Source organism: Oncorhynchus clarkii, chromosome 9, assembly GCF_045791955.1.
Source record: "Oncorhynchus clarkii lewisi isolate Uvic-CL-2024 chromosome 9, UVic_Ocla_1.0, whole genome shotgun sequence".
Classification (NCBI taxonomy): Eukaryota; Metazoa; Chordata; class Actinopteri; order Salmoniformes; family Salmonidae; genus Oncorhynchus; species Oncorhynchus clarkii.
Window position 1 is genome coordinate 20,033,051 of NC_092155.1, and position 19,473 is coordinate 20,052,523.

General features: G+C 41.8%; 1 long non-coding RNA gene and 1 pseudogene across 1 annotated transcript; one reads left to right on the forward strand and one right to left on the reverse strand.

Moving 5' to 3' along the window:
• The first annotated feature begins 10,402 nt into the window (after positions 1-10,402).
• Positions 10,403-11,559, forward strand: LOC139417148 (RNA-binding protein 4.1-like; annotated as a pseudogene).
• Positions 11,560-15,966: 4,407 nt separating this feature from the next.
• On the reverse strand, positions 15,967-19,423 carry LOC139417149 (uncharacterized). Its single transcript, XR_011635163.1, has 3 exons — positions 19,179-19,423; positions 18,599-18,877; positions 15,967-16,539 (listed from the first exon to the last, which is right to left on the reverse strand). It is a non-coding gene; the product is annotated as an uncharacterized lncRNA (long non-coding RNA).
• Positions 19,424-19,473: the final 50 nt, after the last annotated feature.

A 19,473-nucleotide genomic window follows, 5' to 3' on the forward strand; every position in this document is an offset into this window, starting at 1 on the left:
ATCCCAGACTTAAAGCAACACATAAGCAACATCACTTGTGTGTGTTGCCACATTGCTCATGTGGGAGGCAACCCGTCTACCTAGGGAGACTACCAGTAAACCTAGAGATGAATCGAAGGGGAAGAGATGTCCTTTCTTATTCTGTTTACTGTGAAAAGACCAGACCAGCCCCCTCTGATCCTAGCAGACATATAAAAACCAGCCTGCTACTAGAGTTTCAGATGGGACTTGTGATAGCAACCAATTAACACTGTGGTATAAGCTACTGACCTAGTCCCTCTGGGAGTAGTGAAATTAGATGCATTCTTTGTGACCTCAGAAGTTGAAAGGCCAGTGGTGATGATGTTGAATCTGTTAACTTGTTTTTTATTTTATTATTATTTATTTTTTTAACCCCTCCAACACCCACCCTCTTTGGAGGACAAATATCTTCGTTTTTTTGCTACATATGCATACATTTTACCTGTACATTTTACATACACATTTAACATATACATTTGACATACATGGTACTTTTATATATAACAACAATACATTGCCGAACAAACTCTTTAATCCCAACCCTCAGCCACTCTCAGCCCATCCCACCTGTCTCCATAGACCTCCCTTGTTTGGTTTCCATGTGCCATATGATTTTCAATTGTGCTGTGATGTTTTACAAAATGTTTGAATCTTTGTAATCATATATTATCAACAGATTGTGAGCTAAAGATGAAAACCTTTCCAACGAGTATTATTATATTATTTATTGACTGGCTATGGCTTTTCAGATCGCCCAACACTGCTATTTGTAAGGTTAATTTTAAGTAGTGATTTTTTAACCATTTGTGAGGGATCAGCCGGATCAAGTGGTCCGACTGCGCCCTCTCCTGGAGCTGCTCTACAGTACAGCCACTACTGATGAGCTCTCCTGAGGCCAATTGACTGATTATTGGTTGTGTTCTCTTATTAATTCTTGAGTGTAGGGAGCAGGATTTTCGTTTTTGGCTAAAAAAAAAACGTACCCATTTGAAACTGCCTATTTCTCAGGCCCAGAAACTAGAATATGCATATAATTGTCAGAGTAGGATAGAAAACACTCTAAAGTTTCCAAAACTGTCAAAATATTGTCTGTGAGTATAACAGCACTGATATTGCAGGCGAAAACCTGAGGAAAATCAAACCAGGAAGTGCTGTTTTTCCTGAAAGCTCTCTGTTCCATTGGATGCCTTGCCTCAATTTAAAGGGATATCAACCAGATTCCCTTTCCTATGGCTTCCTCAAGGTGTCAACAGTCTTTAGACATAGATTCAGGCTTTTATTTTGAAAAAATGAGCGAGAAAGATAACTTTGCGTCAGTGGATAGCTGGGTGTTCGCAGAGTTTTGCTTGCGCAACAGAGTGGGGAAGCCATTGTCTCTCCCTCTCCTATTGAAAAAACGACAGTCCCGGTTGATATATTATCGATTATATATTTTAAAAACAACCTGAGGATTAATTATAAAAAATGTTTGACATGTTTCTGTGGACATTACGGATACTATTTGGAATTTTTGTCTGCGATGTCGTGACCGCTCGAGCCTGTGGATTTCTGAACATAACGCGCCAAACAAATGGAGGTATTTTGGATATAAAAATTATATAAAATATAATCTTTATAGAACAAAAGGAACATTTATGATGTAACTGGGAGTCTCGTGAGTGCAAACATCCGAAGATTATCAAAGGTAAGCGTTTTAATCTATTGCTTTTCTGACTTTCGTGACCAATCTACTTGGCTGCTAGCTGTTTGTAATATTTTGTCTACTGAGAGAGATGTTCTTACATAAACGCTTGTTATGCTTTTGCCGAAAAGCTGTATTGAAATCTGACACACCAGGTGGATTAACAACAAGCTAAGATGTATTTTGCTATATTACACTTGTGATTTCATGAAAATAAAATATTTTTAGTAATTGAATTTGAATTTGGCTCACTGCAATTCAGCGGGTGTTTATGAAAATGATCCCGCTAAAGGGATTGGTGCATCAATAAGTTTTTAAGGACCTGACTAAAAGGGCAGAAGGGAGAGAGTGATTATGAGCTGGAGACTATGTTTAATTCCAGGATAACAGACTGCCCTGTTATAGGTTCCGCTCAAGCTGTTGGAATGGCGTTGGGTAAAAACTGTTAGTTTATTTTTAATTTTTTTGTTTGGATAGCCATTACCCTGGCCTTTTTTTGTACATTCCCTGAGAGAGTTGAAAGAACAACTCCCAATACAGTTTCCTTATTTTTGTTGAAGTCACGTCTCTGAGTCTCATTTCGTGCTGTCCCGCCTAGGATTTCATCAGTGAATAGATACGGCCTTTCACACATTCCTGAACCTGTGACCAGAAACAAGCTATATTGGGGAAATACCAGAATAAGTGATCTATTGATTCTGTCTCTTCGCAACAATATCTACAGAGCTGAGATTGTTGTATGTCCCATATATATAGCATTCTGTTGGTGGCAATAATTTTATATAATCATTTAAATTGAAAAACTCATTGTTGAGTCAAGTGTAGTTTTTCTTTGTACCAGTTCGTTCATAAACCATGTGCCATGGTGTTGGTACATTGAAAATCTCCTCCAATTTACTTTGCAACCTGCATTTTTGTCCTCAGATGAAACTGGTTTATTTTTCTATTTATGCCAGTTCCTTTCAGCCAATTTGCATCTTCAATATATGGTAGGGAAACAAGTTCCCTACCTTCTCCCTTTTCCACTTGCCTCCTCCATTTTTGTGGTAGTGCTGCAATCAGGTGGTTGTAAATTTGGATTGACAAATATTCCCATATATTTTCAATAACTGCATATGTGACATAACTACTCCATTTCTATTCATAATGTCATTAATAAATAAAACATGTAAACATTTATTTCCATAAAGAATGTTTTTTTTATGAGTCAATATACACTGCTCAAAAAAATAAAGGGAACACTAAAATAACACATCCTAGATATGAATGAATGAAATATTCTTATTGAATACTTTTTTCTTTACATAGTTGAATGTGCTGACAACAAAATCACACAAAAATGATCAATGGAAATCAAATTGATCAACCCATGGAGGTCTGGATTTGGAGTCACACTCAAAATTAAAGTGGAAAACCACACTACAGGCTGATCCAACTGTGATGTAATGTCCTTAAAGCAAGTCAAAATGAGGCTCAGTAGTGTGTGTGGCCTCCACGTGCCTGTATGACCTCCCTACAACGCCTGGGCATGCTTCTGATGAGGTGGCGGATGGTCTCCTGAGGGATCTCCTCCCAGACCTGGACTAAAGCATCCGCCAACTCCTGGACAGTCTGTGGTGCAACGTGGCGTTGGTGGATGGAGCGAGACATCAAATCAAATCAAATCCAAACATTTTTTTTATTATTTGATGTTAATGCGAGTGTAGCGAAATGCTTGTGCTTCTAGTTCCGACAATGCAGTAATAACCAACAAGTAATCTAGCTAACAATTCCAAAACTACTGTCTTATAGACACAAGTGTAAGGGGATAAAGAATATGTGCATAAAGATATATGAATGAGTGATGGTACAGAGCGGCATAGGCAAGATACAGTAGATGGTATTGAGTGCAGTATATACATATGAGATGAGTATGTAAACAAAGTGGCATAGTTAAAGTGGCTAGTGATACATGTATTACATAAAGATGCAGTAGATGATATAGAGTACAGTATATACATATACATATGAGATGAATAATGTAGGGTATGTAAACATTATATTAGGTAGCATTGTTTAAAGTGGCTAGTGATATATTTTACATAATTTCCCGTCAATTCCCATTATTATAGTGGCTGAGGTTGAGTCAGTGTGTTGGCAGCAGCCACTCAATGTTAGTGGTGGCTGTTTAACAGTCTGATGGCCTTGAGATAGAAGCTGTTTTTCAGTCTCTCGGTCCCAGCTTTGATGCACCTGTACTGACCTCGCCTTCTGGATAATAGCGGGGTAAACAGGCAGTGGCTCGGGTGGTTGTTGTCCTTGATGATCTTTATGGCCTTCCTGTGACATCGGGTGGTGTAGGTGTCCTGGAGGGCAGGTAGTTTGCCCCCGGTGATGCGTTGAGCAGACCTCACTACCCTCTGGAGAGCCTTATGGTTGTGGGCGGAGCAGTTGCCGTACCAGGCGGTGATACAGCCCGACAGGATGCTCTCGATTGTGCATCTGTAGAAGTTTGTGAGTGCTTTTGGTGACAAGCCGAATTTCTTCAGCCTCCTGAGGTTGAAGAGGCGCTGCTGCGCCTTCTTCACGTTTCTGTCTGTGTGGGTGGACCAATTCAGTTTGTCTGTGATGTGTACGCCGAGGAACTTAAAACTTACTACCCTCTCCACTACTGTTCCATCGATGTGGATAGGGGGGTGTTACCTCTGCTGTTTCCTGAAGTCCACAATCATCTCCTTAGTTTTGTTGACGTTGAGTGTGAGGTTATTTTCCTGACACCACACGCCGAGGGCCCTCACCTCCTCCCTGTAGGCCGTCTCGTCGTTGTTGGTAATCAAGCCTACCACTGTTGTGTTGTCCTCAAACTTGATGATTGAGTTGGAGGCGTGCGTGGCCACGCAGTCGTGGGTGAACAGGGAGTACAGGAGAGGGCTCAGAACGCACCCTTGTGGGGCCTCAGTGTTGAGGATTAGCGGGGTGGAAATGTTATTGCCTACCCTCACCACCTGGGGGCGGCCCGTCAGGAAGTCCAGTACCCAGTTGCACAGGGCGGGGTCGAGACCCAGGGTCTCGAGCTTGATGACGAGCTTGGAGGGCACTATGGTGTTAAATGCCGAGCTGTAGTCGATGAACAGCATTCTCACATAGGTATTCCTCTTGTCCAGATGGGTTAGGGCAGTGTGCAGTGTGGTTGAGATTGCATCGTCTGTGGACCTATTTGGGCGGTAGGCAAATTGGAGTGGGTCTAGGGTGTCAGGTAGGGTGGAGGTGATATGGTCCTTGACTAGTCTCTCAAAGCACTTCATGATGACGGAAGTGAGTGCTACGGGGCGGTAGTCGTTTAGCTCAGTTACCTTAGCTTTCTTGGGAACAGGAACAATGGTGGCCCTCTTGAAGCATGTGGGAACAACAGACTGGGATAGGGATTGATTGAATATGTCCGTAAACACACCAGCCAGCTGGCCTGCGCATGCTCTGAGTGCGCGGCTGGGGATGCCGTCTGGGCCTGCAGCCTTGCGAGGGTTGACACATTTAAATGTTTTCCTCACGTCGGCTGCAGTGAAGGAGAGTCCGCATGTTTTAGTTGTGGGCCGTGTCAGTGGCACTGACATGATGTCCCAGATGTGCTCAATTGGATTCAGGTCTGGGGAACAGGCGGTCCATAGCATCAATGCCTTCCTCTTGCAGGAACTGCTGACACACTACAGCCACATGAGGTCTAGCATTGTCTTGCATTAGGAGGAACCCAGGGCCAACCACACCAGGATATGGTCTCACAAGGGGTCTGAGGATCTCATCTCGGTACCTAATGACAGTCATGCTACCTCTGGCGAGCACACGGAGGGCTGTGCGGCCCCCCAAAGAAATGCCACCCCACACCATGACTGACCCACCGCCAAACCGGTCATGCTGGAGGATGTTGCAGGCAGCAGAACTTTCTCCACATTGTCTCCAGACTCTGTCACGTCTGTCACATGTGCTCAGTGTGAACCTGCTTTCATCTGTGAAGAGCACAGGGCGCCAGTGGCGAATTTGCCAATCTTGGTGTTCTCTGGCAAATGCCAAACGTCCTCATGGAGTCTGTTTCTGACCGTTTGAGCAGACACATGCACATTTGTGGCCTGCTTGAGGTCATTTTGCAGGGCTCTGGCAGTGCTCCTCCTGCTCCTCCTTGCACAAAGGCGGATGTAGCGGTCCTCCTGCTGGGTTGTTGCCCTCCTACGGCCTCCTCCACGTCTCCTGATGTACTGGCCTGTCTCCTGGTAGCGCCTCCATGCTCTGGACACTACGCTGATAGACACAGCAAACCTTCTTGCCACAGCTCGCATTGATGTGCCATCCTGGATGAGCTGCACTACCTGAGCCACTTGTGTGGGTTGTAGACTCCGTCTCATGCTACCACTAGAGTGAAAGCCCCGCCAGCATTCAAAAGTGACCAAAACATCAGCCAGGAAGAATAGGAACTGAGAAGTGGTCTCTGGTCACCCCCTGTAGAACCACTCCTTTATTGGGGGTGTCTTGCTAATTGCCTATAATTTCCACCTGTTGTCTATTCCATTTGCACAACAGCATGTGAAATGTATTGTCAATCAGTGATGCTTCCTAAGTGGACAGTTTGATTTTACAGAAGTGTGATTGACTTGGAGTTACAATGTGTTGTTTAAGTGTTCCCTTTATTTTTTTGAGCAGTGTATATATATATATATATATATATTCTTTTTTTTGAGAGTTTAATAATGGGATGGAAATCCTTTTGAGTTACATATCCTTAGGAAAAGCTTATATTAGCATAACAAGGTTGTTGGTTGAAGTTTGTCTATCTCTTTGTTCAGTTAATGTCAGGTGTGTTTGTAATTTACTCAAGCGTAAGGCTATTTCCTGTATTGGAAACGGTTTAATGCAGACTTCTACTTTTTTACAAGAGAATCATGCTTGTTCTTCCGATCTATCTTTTTGGAAAAATCAATGGAGTAATGATATCTGGTTATCATATGGCAACAACCACTCTGCAGGTGTAGCAATTTTAAGAGGTGCATTTAAAGGGAAGGTCATCAGTCGTAAGACTCACCACTCTGGACGTTGGTTCATTTTAACAGTACATTTCCACAGTGAAATGTTTTTATTAGGGAATATTTATGCATCCAACAACAAACAAAACAGGATGTTATTTCATGAATTAAGAAATGAATAGTTATTTTAACAGTATTTCAGGATATCAAAATTATCTTAGGTGGCAATTTTAATTCTGTATCTAATGTGATGATTGACAGATATCCCCCTCCCAACATATCCAGCATAGTTAATCCTGAGTTTAATAATTTATGTCTAGGATTAGTTGATATTTGGAGATGTAAATATCCTGATAAAAAGGAGTAACTTGGAGTAACAAGGACATGTCCAGACAGTCAACAATTGACTTCTGGTTGATTTATAATTTATTAGATCATTCTGTAGTCAAGGTATCAATTGAACCATCTATTCTTACTGATCATAAAGTTATATTCTTACCTTTAAATATGAATGGATCTTAAGTTAAACCGAATCGGAATCATTATTGGAAAATCAACAGTAGACTGTTGGAGGAAGATAATTTCAAGATGGATGCCAAAGATATTATACAAGACAATTGGAGGAAAGCCCAACTATTTAAGTCTTATGGGAAATATTGGGAATTAATGAAGTATGAAATAAGACAAACAGCTATGAAGAGATGTAAAGAAATTGCTGAACTTAAAAGATTGAGGGAAGATAAACTTAAAGAAATATTTTCTCATCTCTATGGAGGACCTTGATGAAGAAGGAAAGGGTCAGATATTCTCTTTACAACTAGAAATGGACTGACTGTATGAAGAGATAGCAAAGGGGGCATTTGTCAGACCAAGAAGGGGATGGTTGGCGGAAGGTGGAAGAAAAATATCAAAGACTTTTACAATTAGAAAGAAATTATGAATGTACGTCTTCATAAGCTCAATTTAGATAGCAAAGAAAATGAAAACCCCAAAGATATTTCAAAATATGTTTCAGAATTCTATGATAACCTTTATACCAGTAATGCCTTTCCTACTAGTGACATATCTGCCTTTCTAGACTCTGTCAAAGACTGCAAAATTCATAGATGAAGACTTCCAAAAGTCTTGTGAGGAAATTATTTTATTTAAAAAAAATGTATCAGCAAGTTAAAAGAGAACACATCTCCAGGGAATCATGGCATTATCAGTGAAATTTATAAATATTTTCAGGAGGATATTATTTAATTTGTTTTTAAGGAGGCAATTTATTTAGGGTCCTGCCTGTTTCTATGACATAAGGCCTAATTTCTGTAATAACCAAACAAAGATTCTATGATGTTAGAAAATTGGAGACCAATCACATTAATGAAAAATGATGGAAAGCTACTTGCATCCATCTTTCCAGAAAGACTTAAAAAAGGTCTTGACCAAATCATTGACGATACCTAGTCTTGGTTTATGAAGGGCAGACATATATGTAATAATATTCTACTAGTATTGGACTTGACAATGAGCACATTATGGAAGATGGCTTTATTTTATGTGTAGACATTTACAAGGCATTTGATACAGTTTAACATTTTCTTTTTGAGACTTCGATATGTTGGTTTTGGTCATTATTTTCAAAGTGTAATTAAGGCACTACAATAATATTAACAGCGCTGTTAAATTGTCCCATGGAACTTCACAAAGATTAGATGTGGAACAAAACAAGGATGCCCAATTTCCCCTTATTTTATTGGTCACACAAGTTATGGCACTTCATATAAATAAGGATTGTTTTAGGGGTATTCAGATACAGTTGCAAATGATAACTTGTTCTCAACTAGCCTACCTGGTTAAATAAAGGTGAAATAAAATAAAAAATAAAAATACAAGACAAAGAGAAAATGTTCACAATTGGCTGACGACACCATTTTTTTTTTGAAAGATCATAATGAAGTCAAAGCTATTGAGTGTATTAATGCCTTCACACATGTATCATCTCTGAATATTAGGAAATGTGAATTATTTGCGTTGAAAAGATGTGACTAACTCAGTATGTAATATCCCTGTAAAAGATGTGATCACATATCTTGGTATTACAGTTAGCAAAGATCAGAAAGAAAGGGCCAGCTTAAATATCTCTTCTATTGTAGAGAGAATTTGAAAGAGATTTAACTCCTGGTTATTAAGAGATCTTTATCTGGACGTGTACTTTTATCACAATCTGAAGGTCTGTCCAGATTAGTTTATACTTCCCTTGCCTTGGATGTTCCTCTGTCAGTAACTAAAATGGTTGATACTAAATTATTTAACTTCATATGGAGGAATGAACCTTATTATTTTAAGAAAAGCGGTAATATGTAGCACCCAAGGTGAGGGAGGGTTGAATGCTCTGGATTTCAAAACCTCTAATATAATATTTAAGATTAAATGGATACAAAACTATTTAAGAAATAAGGATTGCATCTGGAATATCATCCCTAATTTAATATTCCAACAAATTTGTGGTCTAGAATTCTTACTCAAATGCAACTTTGATACGGGGTAAAATCCATATTAAGCTTGCAAACTTTTATAAACAAGTACTTCTAACTTGGAACCTGATGTTCAAACACAATTTTTCCCCTTACAATCTGGAATAATAAAGACATAAAATACAAAAACAAGTCTTTGGTTTTCCAGAACTGGTTTGACAACAACATTATTTGGGTTCAAAAATGTATTGAGTAATGATGGACAACTATATGATTATCCAGAATTTATTAGAACACACAATGCTACATTCACTCCCAAGGAGTTTCAAATGATTGTTAGCGCTGTCCCTAAAGGTGCTATTCTTCTTTTAGGAGAATATAACAATACTCCAAGTGCAACTGTTGAGGATTGTGTAGCCTCAATACATTTTGAAGGTATTGACATTTTAAACTATAAATGTAATAACATGTATATAAGGAAACTATGTTACTATTTCCTCTGCTAAAATGTACTGGAACGCAGCCCTAGGACAAGTGAACTGGAACAAAGTTTCGTTATCTGGTAAATATTGTATATCTAGTGTGAAAGAAGTATCATACCAACTCATTCATAGAATCTACCCTGTAAAGACCTTTATTATACACAGATTTAAAATAGCTATTGATAACAAATGTGTGTTTTGTGATTGTGACCCAGAGACTCTTCACCATTTATTTTGGGACTGCTCTTATGTCAGAAGATTTTGGTGTGAGTTAGAAGATTTTATTTTAAAAGAAACAACTATCAATATTAATTTGAAAGACTGATATTATGTTTTATTTTGAACCAAATGATATGGACCCTGATTTAACTTTCATTGTTAATTTGTTTATTTTTCATGGAAGATTCTTTTTCCATAAAATGAAGTGGGCAGAGAACAAACCCCTCTTCACATTATTTAAGATGGAATTGAAATATTATTTTGAAATAATCAGTAAAAGCAATACGCACCATAAAAGTATTTAACAAATTGAAAATTAATCTTGATATGTAAGTCTGTTAGGTTTATGTACTCTTGATTGTTTATTTCATTTTTTTGTATTTTGTGTTAATACATAAATAAAAAAAAAACTGTTAGCTTGCTAACTTCAGGTAACGTCTAACGTTAATCATTTCCTTTCACTTCTGCCCACTCTCACCATCACAACTTCATTTGCAGCTAACGGGTATATTGACATGCCTCTCCACTCACAGGCTTTGCGTTGACACAAATATGGTGAAGATCTTTATTGGAAACCTCCCTAACGAGGTCGAGAAGGATGAGCTCGAGGCTCTGTTTACTCAACATGGTGCAGTGACAGAATGTGCAAAGTTCAAAAACTATGCCTGCGTCCACATGGATGACCGTAAGTCTGCCACCAAAGCCATCCGCAGCCTGCACCTCTTAAAGCTTCATGGCAGGCCAATCAATGTGGAGCCAAGCAGGGGAAAGAACCAGGGTCCGGTGAAACTTCACGTGGCTAACGTGGAGAAAGGCGAAGAAGATGCGCTCCGCACCTTGTTTGAGGAGTATGGCACAGTCACAGAATGTGCTGTTGTCAAAAACTTTGCTTTTGTCCACATGTCCAACTCTGATGAGGCCATGGATGCCATAGAGGGATTAGACAACTCTGACTACCAAGGTAATAAACAAAGACCCTCATTTAATATTCACTATTAAACTGTTGGGAAGTTCCAATGTTAAATATGGACTTTAGTTTTGTGTGTCACTGTCTGACTGGTTATCATGGTTTTCCTCTTTAGGCAGACATCTTCACGTTCAGATATCAAAAAGACGTCCCAGACGGGAGGAAGAGGATTATGGCCCCCCAACCAAATAATGGCGCATACTGGCCAGCACCTCACGGCTACCCTGTGGACAGGGGGAGCCGGAACCCCCTCATTACAGAAGTTGCATGTCAGGGGGGTACCCTGGCCTCCCTTCACCCCCTCCCCCTAGACGAGCCCCATACCCCCCAGAGCGTGCTTATGAGCGCGAGAGGGAAAGCTACGCGGTGGTGGATTACTATGAGAAGTACAGAGCTCGCCCTGCCCTTTACGTTGCTTCTCAGGCTATGGAGATGAGAGGCGAGTTGGCTCCATACCCCCACCACCACCCTCTTCTGCCATGGTTAGGGCGCGCCTTGCGTCCTCCTCTCTCGCCCGGTATGAGCGTCACCCCCTCCCACCTCTGTCCTCCTACTACACCGTGACCATAGTCCCATCAGGAGACCCTCTCCTCCCTCCATGCCCAGCATGGGTAACGGCTACTCCTATGAGCGCTTCCAGCTCTCTCCTCTGTCCAGGCCTGCAATGTACAACCTACCACGTTCCAGGGACCCCTACGCTGACAGGGTCCCTCCACTGCCTCCTGCACACTACTCTTACTGAACGCACACTGGTGTTTGACTCAAGGTGAGATATCAGAGACAGGGTATTATACTATGCAAGTCCACTCCCTATCTAGCTCAATTTTTTTTAAATTTTTATATATTGAATTGGGGATAACCTCACGTTGAGGCTTAATGTCCAAGGACATTGTTTCTCCATCTCCTTAGCCTTCATAAACTCTCCAAATCTGCTTCAACTGAACAATGTCAAATCGTAATATATCTTTATAAAGAATGCAGGGCATTTTTCTGAACCTGAGCGCGTTCATCCATGAGTACAATGCGCTTTGACTTGTGTGGTTTGCTCTCTTTCCAGGTTTAAATTATCTGCCAAGATTGTCGTTGTCTCCTGATGCACGTGACGCTATACCCCACTTCGCCTGTGGCGGATTGCGTTGCGTTCACCTGCGATTTACTGGAAGACTTTGTATTGCTTGCGGTCACTCCATACTTTAAAAAAAAAGTAATGTTAATTAATGGATGAAAACCTAAACTGTGACATTTATGAATGGAATATTTGAATAATAGTTAAAGAGCAATTTATGTAATTTTGGTAAACCTGAATGTTGCGAAGATTGTGGAGATATCTTTCAGAAACTTAAGAGATGTATCTAGCTACAGTTTGAGAAATAAACCACACAATAACGTTTTAAGTATAACTTCGCTTTAATTGGTTTGGTCTTGGCTATAGGTGGTATTTACCGGTATTCAAGACCTTTTGCGACGTAACTGTCGGTATAGTGATTTAACTTAACTACCAATGTATATTTGATTTGTTAGACATTTTTTGTTAAATGATATGCCGATTTTTATACCAAGATACCCCAAAGCTGCGTTTATGTATGATTTTCTTTTCTTTACAGATGACGTTTTGATTTCAGACAAAATACTTTTTGTCGTCATGGGAAGCCAATATGCATCAGCACTAACTTAATCTATGCCATTTCAGTCCATTCTACTGAAAATACGTTTTAGTCTGTAAGTAATGGGGGAAATTACCCACTTTATACATTTGCCATCGCAAAGTTCAAAATGTCATCTCTTGTGATCTCAAAGCGCTTAATTGCTCAATGACGCTTCCCATCACTCAACCACTAGATACCCTACCATGTTCCTCACCGTCACACTCTTAAATATATTTCATGTTTTGGTTTTTGCTCTCGCATTTATGACAGTATTAGCCCTGTTCTTAGCACCTGCTTTTTGTAGGTTGTTAGAACCATGATCTGTGGATTGGTGTTGTGGACACACTGTACTGTAGGAGACTGCTGTTCTGAGGTAAGTAAGCCTGGGTGTCTTATACTGTCCAATGAGGATATATGGAGGTAATGTTACATTAATTGATAATTTATACAGAAGTATAATTTATCAAATGAAACAGTGGATTACATGTTTTAAGAACATTCTGCCAATCCCCCTCACCTACTTTAAATCCCATTTGACATACTTTGCCCCATGCTTAGTATCTTTTTTTTTGTATCCTTTTCAATCCAACTGATCCCCGTCTTGTTTCTACCATCCTCTAGGCCTCGTGTTCTTTCCTTGCACAAGAGGTTGGTAGGGAAGTGGAATTCTGCTCAAAGGTATTGTGAAATTATTTTAAGTGGAATTGTGAAATTATGGAGGTGTCTATAATGAAAATATTAGATTGTCTGGTCGTTTATACTAAATGTCGGATTTATTTTTAATTGTATGGACACATTTTCCCCTGCTTAGTAGACCCTTTATAATTAAACTTGTCTCCATCCTATTTCTCCCATCTCTTCCCCTCTAGGCCAATTTAAAGGCAATGCTACCAAATACTAATTGAGTGTATGTAAACTTCTGACCCACTGGGAATGTGATGAAGGAAGTAAAAGCTGAAATATATCATTCTCTCAACTATTATTCTGACATTTCACATTCTTAAAATAAAATGGTGATCCTAGCTGACCTAAAACAGGGATTTTTTTACTAGGATTAAATGTCAGGAATTGTGAAACTGAGTTTAAATGTATTTGGCTAAGGTGTATGTAAACGTCTGACTTCAACTGTACATATCATAGAAATACTTGGAGATAGCCCTACGGGACCATGGAGTGTGCTGTTGTGAGCTTATTGGTCATGCTCCTGTCTGGGGTGTGGCATTGTGTTTCTCCTTCTGAAGCCACATTGGTTGAGTGTGGCACTGGGAAGACTTGTACTCTGGCCCTACTCAGCCTTAACCCTGCCACTCTGGTCTGCCCTGGTTCCTCCCTACACCCTTTGATCAAGTGGACCATCCAGGGAATCTTGGACACAGGCTACAGCTCATCTCCAATAGTGATCCAGACCAGTAGAGCCCCCACCAGTCTGCTGAAGGCTGACACCACCAACTGTGAAAGAGTGAATCTCCCCTAGTGTTACCTGCTGTGGACTTGGAGCACTCCGAAACCAACAGGCAAAGGTTTGGCTTGGGTCTGCAGAGAGCTCCAAGCAGGCAAAGAAGGAACATCAATCTATGGAGAGCTCTGTGACTATACTCCAATATCCAATACAGAGCTCTGGTCAGGATAGAACCAGGGGGTGTATAGGTTTTTCAATCCTCCCTTATGGTGGCCAGCCAGACTCGCCCTCAGGCTCCTGCCTCCGCCTTTGAGACACAGGACTTACCTCGCATCTAAACTCAGCATGCTCGCCAGTGAACCTCCTGCCTCTTTCTGCCCGTGCGCAACCCTTAACCTCTGACCACATCAGACCAGCGACCCTCTGGCACAGTTTTTGACTGATAATGACCTCTAGTCACGCCTCAGAGGTGGAGAGCACAACCTTGTCTTCACTGACACCTGGGTCTGGACTCTATACCTGCCAGGTGCGGGATGTGACCCTGGCTCAGTTTGAGGTGCAGGATGTTTAGTGAAGTGCAGATATCACACGCATCCCACCATGGGCAATTGCCCAGGGAAAACTTAAGTGAGGCTGGGGGAGGTGTTCACGGTATGGGGTGCGTGGCAGGGTTTAAACTTCTGTGGGGAACTTGGAGAGAGGAAGAGGATTGGGTGAGTGTAGTTACATTGGAGACATAGCCTTACTTATATTTAAGCAACATTTTCACACTGTGTCCCATTGCCATCAATGCATGACAAAGTTTGACCTGTGTGAGTGGATTTGCCTCAGAGGCAAGAGCAGCAGACTACTACAGGTTTAAGTTTCTCTATCTGTAACAGTAAGAGGTGTGGTGTCATTACAGCCACTAGAAGTGCTGTTTCCTAACTTCCTTTGTTCTACTTAGGTTGTGCTATGCACAGGTCTTCAATGTGAGCACAGGAGAGGGGATCCCGGGTGCGGCCCTTCGGTCTGGGGTGGTTCAGAGACGTCTAGAGAAATTACAAGCTTTCTCCATTGTCCTGGGTCAAGAGGTCATCATAGAAACATGTTGCCAGGACTGTCCGACCTCTTGTATGCATGTCTAGGAAGACATTCCCACTCCGCGGATCCTCCATCGGTCACTCCTGAAGCCTGTTGACATCACAGCCTCCTTGGATACTGTGCTGCTCTGTCCCTCTGTCTCTGTGTACAGGTGAGCTGATGCCTGTTTCCTCTTCAGGGGCTCTTTAAGCTTGCAATAAGCCACCTACTACACACCAATCAGTCGACACATTTATGCATTTATAATGGATGATTCATGTATGTTATTAAAGTATAACGGGATATTTCAGATCCAACTACCAGTCTAACAATGGTACTACATTGCAGTATTGGTTCTAATATCTTTTATATTATTTCTGATGACCTCCCTGCCCACAGCCCTGTATACTGGGAACGAGATGCACTGCCTCTAACCCAGCTGGACCTTCTCCAGAAGAACAGCTCCCACTCTCTGGATCTCTCAAGGGAGAAACGGCTACCTCATCCACCAGGCCTCTCTGTCTGACTCTGGAGTCTACCACTGTTTCCAGGAGGGGTGGCTGAAAGGGGGTTACCTCCTGCAGGTAGATGAGCATGAACACATTCAGGTCCAGGCCCAAGTTGTGCTGGGCCATACTGGCTTCAGAGCTAGTTGCCTTCTCTTCTCCTTCTTTGCCTGCATAGTTCTATTTCTGGTTAAATTTGCCAGGCAAGAGAGTGGAAGAGGGGTTGATAGTCACCTAGGGATAGGGGACCTTGCCAAAATGTCTTCACCGACTACAAGTCCTTTCATTTGAAGTTACTATGGCCTATTGTGATTCAGCTAGGCACTCAATGAATAAATATGATTGTGAGAAGATGTGAGCAATTTAATTTTACATCGTTTGACTGGCTCACTAACTTCAGCTCCAAGATAGAGAAAATAGGGGTCATATCATCTCACATGCAGGTAGACTAAAACATATACAGGTATAGCCAGTTTTTCAGAATGTGCCTTTGTTCCTCACAGGTAAAAATGTTGTTGCTTGTACTTGCCAAAGCCTTTAACACGATAATCAAATCAAACGGTTTAATTATTATAATCAACATTTACAAAACGGTGACATAACAATATCCTTCCCCCACCCTAACATCGTCCTTCATTGAATTCTGATACTTGCTCTTATTTGGGTATCATGAAAAAGGGTAATATTCACAAGCTTTAGTTTCACATTTTATAAAATAACGTAACAGTGAATAATACTTGAGGAGTAGGTTATAAGGTAGAATATAAAAACATTTGAGGTACTGATAGCTTGTTGCCACAGTCAACATTTTGATTTAAGCTTTCAGAATGTTAAGCATTTTAAGAAAACTGCTTCTAATTAAAGAGAAAATAATACAATATGGCTGTTATTGTAGTAAAAGTAATCCATGAAAGAAACTCAATGCACAATTGCCTCACTGGGTCCTCAGCCTGGTACTTGTGTCCAGGGGCAATATGCAGTGTAGAGCTGGATCTGGAGGCATGTCATCAGCTCCTCTGTTTCCACGGTGTGAGACACCTCCATGATGGATCTTATGATGGCTGATGCAATTGAAGGGATGTTGTCTTTCACTTTCTGGTTAACTTGGTCTAAGAGAAAAACAGAGGAATATTCTACCTTTTGTTATTCTGGCACTAAATAAATTAATACTATACAGAATAACAGCGCAGATGGGATGTCAGTGATGGCATGAAAAACTATTATTTCATAGGGACAATGTTCAGGGTATTTCCTTAAAGCAGTCCTAAATTAAGGTGCTTTTGATATTTGCTTTAACATTGTTATTTTGAGACGTCAGAATTGCATCATTCCACCTCAGTCAGCATTTCCTCAAACATCCATTGGTTGAAAGTCATTCCACTGTGCTTTGAATGTAGCCTTTTTCATAGGTGTTCATGTTACATATCATAATCTGCAAATGTCGTAAGCACTAACAAGACTATCTTAATTAAGATTTTACTGATAACTAAACCATTCTGAATGTTCACTTCCAAAGTTTCTATATCTATCCTGTAAAGTTGGGTAAGCTGATCGAGGTAAAGACAGATTCAGGTTGGATATTTGACGGATATTCCCCTGTAGTTTTCCTTACGTCCACCAACAGCATTTAGGGACCGTCAACAGTGACAAATCAAAATGTTCTCATTTCAATAGCTCTTTAACCATTACTCCTATGAATTTTGTAAACATTCTAATTTCAATAGCTCCTTGGTCACTCACATATTAACTTGGGCCTTCTCCCTGGGTCTTCCTGACCTCTAGGCAGGCACCCATTGACCTGGTGACCTCTGACTCCTGGCCTCTAGGCCTACACTCCCTGCCTGCCCACTCCCTGGAACTACAGGCCTTCACATCTACTTTCCCTCCTCGGTCAACACCCCTCTTACTTGGTCTTAGAGTGTAGCTCCTGGAATTACTAAGACGTCTACAGTCCCGCTGTCAGGGACCAGGTGCACAGAGCCTGTAACTGGTTACGAGTGGCATGTGGTTCCTGACAGCGGGACTGTAGACGTCTAATTCTAAACAGCCTCTGTGCACTTGGTAACCCGCCTGCTTTTTTTCTGCTCTCGGACTGCTCTCCCACTCCAACCTCCGGCCTGAGTGCTGCCCCCGAGTCCGGCCTCCCCTGCTTGGGTTCGGAGTGCCCCCCGCCTCGGAAGCGTCCTTGTGCACCTGATTACCTGAAACAAGCTCTGTGCACCTGGTGACCCGTCCGCTTTTTTCCGCTCAGACTAGGTATCCAACCTCCAGCCCAAGTCTGGCCGCCCCTGCTCAGTCTGAGTGCCCCCCGCTGATTCTGTCAAGCCCGTTCCCTTGGCTGTGGTTTCACTAGATAGTAGCTAGGGACTGTGGGAATCTCGTTCATCCATTCATGCGCGTCACTAATTAGATGACGAGGCATTTGGCTACCTCGAAACTCTTAAATATGCCCCGCCGTTTACCCCCGCTTCATCGAATTCTCACTTTGACCTGAGGGGGTCACAGCCACCCCGAAGGTGGTTTGAGTGCGACCGCGAAGGGTAGCATGCTACAGTCATATCATCAAATTGACATCCATTCGAGTCACGCCCGGTGGTATCAGAGGCTTTTGTCTTACTAACTGGACATCAGTCGCCGATACTAACCTTCAGCGGACTTTAACTGGCTTTTTACACCCAATCGACATCAAAAGCCAGTGCAATACTTACTGGCCTAAATCCAACTACCCCTCGCAGTATCTATCTGCACAATTGCCCGGGTGTCGGAAGAAGCAACAAAATAATCATCCCCTTTCAATAATTTGCTTTCCCAGTCAGCCCTCCGGGACAGAGCCATAGGAACCACCTTTACTAGCGCTTCATTGATTTTCCTCACTTTGACATGAGGGGGTCACAGTCACACCACGGGTGATTTGAGTGTGACCGTGACAGGTGGGTACGCTCCTTTTTGAATTTTATCAAGTTGACATTCAGTGATCCGTGCCCAGTGGGATCCTAGGCTTCTTCTGTCCGTTTTATGGTTCCGCAGCAAATCAATGGGCGTGGATGGCACTACCCACATCAGATGTTGGCCTCCCTCCTCCGACAAATTCTCCGACCTGACCGACCCTGCCATTCGAGCCAATCCTTATCCCGAAGTTAAGTATCTTTTTTTGCCAACTTCCCTTACCTACATTATGTGCCAGAGGCTGTTCATTTTGGGATACCTGCTGCTGATATGGGTATGGACCGGCATGAGATTTACACCCTCTCCCCCGGATTTAAGGGCCAGAGAGCCGCTCACTGGACGACGCTGAAACCGCAATGATTTCCAGGGCCCCTCTCTCAAGGTAAACCCATTCCAGGGTGCCCTGCCCTTCACAAAGAAAAGAGAACTCTCCCCAGGGCTCCCGCCAGCTGCTCCGGGATCATTCACGTTACCGCTCATCTCTGACAGTCCATGGACATTCTCAAATTAAAAAGTTAGAAAAATCATGTGCGATGAACATCGACAAACTAAAGGGTGTGCAATATAAGGGTAGTCAATGGACATTCTGAACCTTGTTTGAAGTCAGTAGGTCAGCAATTGAAATGTTAATGTAAAAAGTGTCCTTTCGTTTACACTCTTAACTAATTCAACTAGGAATAGAAAATGCTGCTCACATTTCCACATGCTTATCCGCGTTGGTTAATTAGCAAATGAATGTCCAAATTGTGAAAATAAGACCTGTGCAATGTTGTGCGCAGTTTTCCAACATCATGACACTTACTTGGTGTCTGTGGCTCAAGTGGATTGAGGTTTGAAAGCGTGAATATCCAACTTGAAATGGTCTTTATCTCGGTGGTAAGAATAGTTGTTTTGCCCGCAGCGTCTCAAAAGGTCAGGCTCCAGTAAAACTGTGTCCAACGATTGACTTGCTTTGTCTACTTGAACGGGTACAGCGAATTGTCTACTGACACGCCAAGTTGTGTACCTACTATAACGAGTGTTGGAGGGAACTGGACAGCAAAAAACGACAAGAGGACGATCGTTACGTCAGCAGCACCCGAAACAGCACCCCCAGT